The sequence below is a fragment of the Bos taurus genome, chromosome 25 (assembly GCF_002263795.3).
Source record: "Bos taurus isolate L1 Dominette 01449 registration number 42190680 breed Hereford chromosome 25, ARS-UCD2.0, whole genome shotgun sequence".
NCBI classification, from domain to species: domain Eukaryota; kingdom Metazoa; phylum Chordata; class Mammalia; order Artiodactyla; family Bovidae; genus Bos; species Bos taurus.
The window spans coordinates 42,198,237-42,204,311 of NC_037352.1; the positions used below are offsets into that span (position 1 = coordinate 42,198,237).

Here is a 6,075-nt window from a genome sequence, read left to right on the forward strand (position 1 = left end):
TTGTCAAAGTAATGTCTCTGCTTTTCAATATGCTATCTAGGTTGGTTATAACTTTTATTCCAAGGAGTAAGCGTCTTTTAATTTCATGGCTGCAGTCACCATCTGCAGTGATTTTGGAGCCCCCCAAAATAAAGTCTGCCACTGTTTCCACTGTTTCCCCGACATATTAAATGATGACGGTCCCTTCTTGGTCATTAGCATTCACTTAGCTAAAGCTTAAACTCCAGTACTTTGGCCACCTCATGCGAAGAGTTGACTCAATGGAAAAGACACTGATGCTGGCAGGGATTGGGGGCAGGAGAAGGGGACGACAGAGGATGAGATGGCTGGATGGCATCGCTGACTCGATGGACATGAGTCTGAGTGAACTCCGGGAGTTGGTGATGGACAGGGAGGCCTGGCGTGCTGCGATTCATGGGGTCGCAGAGTCGGACACGACTGAGCGACTGAACTGAACTGAGAAAACCGTAATTCGTTGGGAGTCCCTGTTAGAGAAAACCTTACGCTGAAGATGAAACACTGCAAGTATCTTGTATCCGTGTTGAAGATAACCTGCACAATGAAGCTTAGGCCCAAAGGCCGAGGCCAAGCGCAGAGCTAACTGCCGGCCAGGGACGAGGCCGAGGCCCCCGCGCATGCGCAGAGCTGACTCCCCGCCAGGGACGACGCGGAGGCCCCCGCGCATGCGCAGAGCTGACTCCCCGCCAGGGACGACGCGGAGGGGTCCCACGCAGGCGCAGAGCTGAACGCTGGCGCATCGCCAGTCTCGGCTGACAGGAGAGGTGACTGGGTCGAGTAGGAGGGGTTGCGGCGGACACTCTGGGGAGAAGGCCCAAGATGATGGTCAGGAGAGCTGAGGGGCGGGCGCTGTGCCGGCTGGAAACCCAGGTAGAGCGTCTGCCTCCGAACTAGGCAGTCCTAGAAGGCCTCGACCGAAGCGGCCGGGAGCGCGCGCCGGCGGGGCGGCGGAGACTGCGCAGGCGCGGGAGGCGGCGGCCCAGGCGCGCGCGGGTTGCATGCTCGCGGGCTCTGGGCAGGTTGAGAGGCCTCCCCGCCTGCTGTCGCCTGCCCCGCTCTCCGCAGGGTCGTTTGTGGTCTGCAGCCGCTGCCAGCCAGGAGCCTCCGCTGGGAGCCGGCCCTGCCGTTCACGCGGAGCAGCTCGGGCGCGGCCTGCCTCCGGTGCGCTCTGTCCTCCCAGGCCGCGAGCGACGCTGACGCCATCGGAAGGCGACCGGAAGCGCCGCCGCTGACGCCATCGGAAGGCGACCGGAAGCGCCGGCGCCGCGTGGCCCTGTGCCCGGTCCCCGAACCCTCTCCGCGCGCTCTCTCCGTATCCCGTCCTTGGTTCCCTTCTCTGATTGCAAAGTGGGTCTCTTTGACCTGTTTCTGAGCCCCATGGGGAAGGATAAGAAGCGGAGTAGCCGGCGAGGGAGCAAGGAGTGAAGGAAGGGCCTCCTTGCAGACTGTCTGCTATCAGGCCACGCTCCGGTTGGGACAGAGGCGCGGGTGAATTTGTCTCTTTCAAATAGACAAGTGTTTTACGCTTTCACATTTACATTTAGTGTATCTTCCCCACTGTTGAGTGACCTCCCTGGCCAGCAAGGAGATCACCCAGGATGACCCACCTCCCGGGGGCTCGGCCCTAGGTGTCCTGTCGGAGAGCTGGGGTCCTGGAAAGAGGGTTTGGAGAGGGTGTGTGCCTGGCTTCTGCCCTCTTTTCTCGCAGCCCCTCCTAGCTAAGGTCTTCCGTCTCAGACAGTACTGTGTAGATTTAGCCTCTCCGACTTCTTCCAGTTCTCTAGGCACCCGTGACCTCGTGCACCCAGAGGAAGGTGCATGGGCCATGGGACAGTGAGTGGGAGGAGTGGATAAGACTGGGCATTTGTGCAAAATAAACGTTGACATCTTAAGCCGCGTGTGTTTGCTTTATGTCTTTCTTTTAACCGTCATTTCAAGCCTATGGTTTTTGTAAGTCGTTTCAAGGATTGTAGTTTGTTCTAAATCAGAAGCACTCTGAAGTTAATAGATCAGCAGAGTCTCAAACTGGATGGGGAGGGAATGCAAGTAGAGTGCTTTTGAGAAGTTCTGATCTAAAAATACGCCCCAAACCACCATTTCTGGCCACCTCCCCAGGGTGGTGGTGGTTCAGTCGCGGGGTTGTGTCCAACTCTTTGCAGCCCGGTGGACTGCAGCATGCCAGGCTTCCCTGTCCTTGACTGTCTCCTAGAGTTTGCTCATACTCATATCCATTGAGTTGGTGGTGTCATCCAACCATCTCATCCTGCCATCCCCAGGGTAAATGATGCGTGTTGTGGGACAGTTGCTTTGAGGCTATGCAGCATCCTGTTTCTTTTCAACTTTTTGCCTAGTAAATAAATATTAGCAGACTGTTTCCCTAATGGTGATACTCTGTTTCCCTCATTCCTTGTTTATTTTTGGCAGCACCTGGTGGTATGTGGGATATGTAGGATCTCAGTTCCCCAACCAGGGATCAAGCTCATGCCCCCGTTCCTTGGAATACAGTCTTAACCGCTGGACTGCCAGGGAAGTCCCTCTTTCCTCATTTATTAATAAGACTTTTCTGTAGGAGAACACTGCTCCTTCCATATTTCTTTTTTTGAATGTTTTTATCAGTGTGGACCCAGACGGTATGATCTATGGGAGATTAGTCAGTACTGGCACACTCATTACATTATAAGTAAAGATTATTTTTGCTTCAGATCATTCCGGCTTTGGCCATTAGGAGCTCTCTCAGACTCCTCGGTGTGTGTGTGGCGGGGGGTGGGGGGGGTGACCTGTGACTCCGTGAAGTTCTCCAGGCTGACCTTTCCAGCAGCCTGTTTGCAGGTGAGGAAGTTGTGGGAGAAGCCGTGCAGACTGCCGGTCCTGGGAGAGGGGATTTACTACGTAAACGGCCAAGTCAAAGGATGAAGGTGGCGGTAATGGTAATAGTGGCCATCTGCTGGTGTGCTGGGTAGTGGGTGAAGCACTTGGGGCACAGTTTTTATTAAGCCCGCATCATAAACCTTCATTTTCCTGGTCACCCATGAGGAGACTGAGTCGGGGGGGTTTGGGGCCTGAGCTGGGTTCTCTCTGCAGAAGAGGAGGACAGGCTCCAGGCACTCTGCCTTCCCTATTTGCCAGGCATCTGCACTGGGAGGGCATCCCCACTGGGAGGGCAGTGCTGTGCTTACCTGTGTCCTTGGCGACGGTGCCATCCTTGTGGGGCGTCTGATAAAAAGGGCCCTTTCTGTGTGCACGTTGGCACACGCTACACCCATTCCCAGTGGAGATGGGAAACATATGTTTTCTGTTTTACTCAAAAAAGAGGAAATAGTGTTATTTCGTAACATTTTCTGTTTTGGAAAACCTGAATTTTTTCCACATGTATTTTTAAAATTCTTAGGAACAACCCTTGGAGGGAAAGACACGACACAGACTTCACCAAGGGTTCTCCCGCTTTTCATCCACATCTTCAAGAAACAGCTCCAGGAATAAGGGAAACCTTCCCCCAACACTCATGGCTAAGGGATGGACTTGGAAGCACCCTCCCAGATCAGCTCTCACGGGGCCCTGGGACCTGCAGCCCCGGCCAGGGTCTTGGCATGGCCTTTTCTGTGTGTAAGGGGAGGTGTGCTCTCCCAGGGTCACTGGCTGCCTGCGAGAGAGCCAGGCCTCCGGGCTCAGCGTCGCACCACCCTCTGACCCCTCTTCCAAAGGAAGGGGTCAGGCTCTGTGCTGGGCCTTTGTCTCCTGAGGCTTGTTTGCCCCTGTGCCAGCCAGTGCCGCTGACCCGCTGTCCTGCTGCTTTCTCAGGCCCCCAGCAACGGCAGGAGCTGACCAGGCTGAGGTGGTCACAGGCCGGTGTACCAGTGCAGCTCCATGCCCTTCCTTCTCACGGGGGCTCTGTGGAAAGTTAAGAAATACAGAGAGGACAAAGTAAATGAGACACAAGTCTCCCACAGGAAGCGGGGAATGTGGTGTGTAATCACCGAGACCACAGGGATATTTCCGCTGAGCCCCGGGCAGAAGTACTGTGGGCGAGTGTGGGTGCGGTTGGACGTGCAAGAGCGTCCTTCCCACCCAGACCCCTGCGTGTGCAGACGTGAGGGGAGACAGTGAGGGGCCGGGCAGGGGGCTGGAGTACATGGAGAGAACAAAGTGCACATGTGGAGTGAGCGTGTTTCCTGTAGAAAGCCAGTGGTGACTTGAATATGGAACAGGGACAGACAGAGCTGAACAGGACAGGCTCAGAGCAAGCTCACCCAGGAGGCAGAGGCTCCCTGTGAGACAACGGCCACGGAGGTTACAGAGCGGTGTGAGAGGGAGAGACAGCCGCTGACTCTGGGCTCTCTGGTCTGGATGCTGGGCAAGGACAGGAGAGCAGATGGGTTCTCTTGGGTTCTAAGGACTCAGGATGAGTCCAAGCGAAACGATATCTGAATATTTCTAAACCCACTGTGTGGTCAGACTCCCCCAAACCAGCTTCCTTGCTGTCTCTGGTCGTCCCGTCCCTGCCTTACCCACACTCACTTGCATCACTGACCTTCCCTCTCATCCAGGAGCCTAATTAGGGAAAACCTCCCTGCTTGCCCTCTGCTGCCCACCTAACAAGTGTTCTAATCTTAGATCCGAAAACAATGCAGTTGGTGGCTCCTTGGAAGAAAAGCTATCACAAACCTAGACAGTGTGTTAGAAAGCAGAGACATTACTTTGCCAACAAAGGTCCGTCTGGTCAAGGCTACGTTTTCTCCTGTGGTCATGTATGGATGTGAGAGTTGGATCATGGAAAAAGCAAGAGAGTTCCAGAAAAACATCTATTTCTGCTTTATTGACTATGCCAAAGCCTTTGACTATGTGGATCACAATAAACTGTGGAAAATTCTTCAAGAGATGGGAATACCAGACCACCTGACTTGCCTCTTGAGAAATCTGTATGCAGGTCAGAGAGCAACAGTTAGAACTGGACATGGAACAACAGACTGGTTCCAAATATGAAAAGGAGTACGTCAAGGCTATATATTATCACCCTGCTTATTTAACTTATATGCAGAGTACATCACGAGAAACGCTGGACTGTAAGAAACAAGCTGGAATCAAGATTGCCAGGAGAAATATCAATAACCTCAGATATGCAGATGACACCACCCTTATGGCAGAAAGTGAAGAGGAACTCAAAAGCCTCTTGATGAAAGTGAAAGTGGAGAGTGAAAAAGTTGGCTTAAAGCTCAACATTCAGAAAACAAAGATCATGGTATCCTGTCCCATCATTTCATGGGAAATAGATGGGGAAACAGTGTCAGACTTTATTTTTTTGGGCTCGAAAATCCCTGCAGGTGGTGACTGCAGCCATGAAATTAAAAGACGCTTACTTCTTGGAAGGAAAGTTATGACCAACCTAGATAGCATATTGAAAAGCAGAGACATTACTTTGCCAACAAAGGTCCGTCTAGTCAAGGCTATGGTTTTTCCAGTGGTCATGTATGGATGTGAGAGTTGGACTGTGAAGAAGGCTGAGCGCCGAAGAATTGATGCTTTTGAACTGTGGTGTTGGAGAAGACTCTTGAGAGTCCCTTGGACTGCAAGGAGATCCAACCAGTCCATTCTGAAGGAGATCAGTCCTGGGATTTCTTTGGAAGGAATGATGCTAAAGCTGAAACTCCAGTACTTTGGCCATCTCATGCGAAGAGTTGACTCATTGGAAAAGACCCTGATGCTGGGAAATATTGAAAGCAGGAGGAGAAGGGGACGACAGAGGATGAGATGGCTGGATGGCATCACTGACTCGATGGACTTGAGTCTGAGTGAACTCCGGGAGTTGGTGATGGACAGGGAGGCCTGGTGTGCTGCGATTCATGGGGTCGCAAAGAGTTGGACACGACTGAGCGACTGAACTGAACTGAACTGAGTCAAGCTATGGTTTTTCCAGTTGTTTTTCCAGTTGGATGTGAGAGATGGAGTATAAAGAAAGCTGAGTGCCAAAGAATTGATGCTTTTGAACTGTGGTGTTGGAGAAGATTCTTGAGAGTCCCTTGGACTGCAAGGAGATCCAATCAGTCCATCCTAAAGGAGATC

General features: G+C 52.7%; 1 long non-coding RNA gene across 1 annotated transcript; it reads left to right on the forward strand.

Moving 5' to 3' along the window:
* Nucleotides 1-242: 242 nt before the first annotated feature.
* Nucleotides 243-1,910, forward strand: LOC132343892 (uncharacterized). The gene is made up of 2 exons (XR_009492916.1): nucleotides 243-888; nucleotides 1,084-1,910. It is a non-coding gene; the product is annotated as an uncharacterized lncRNA (long non-coding RNA).
* Nucleotides 1,911-6,075: the final 4,165 nt, after the last annotated feature.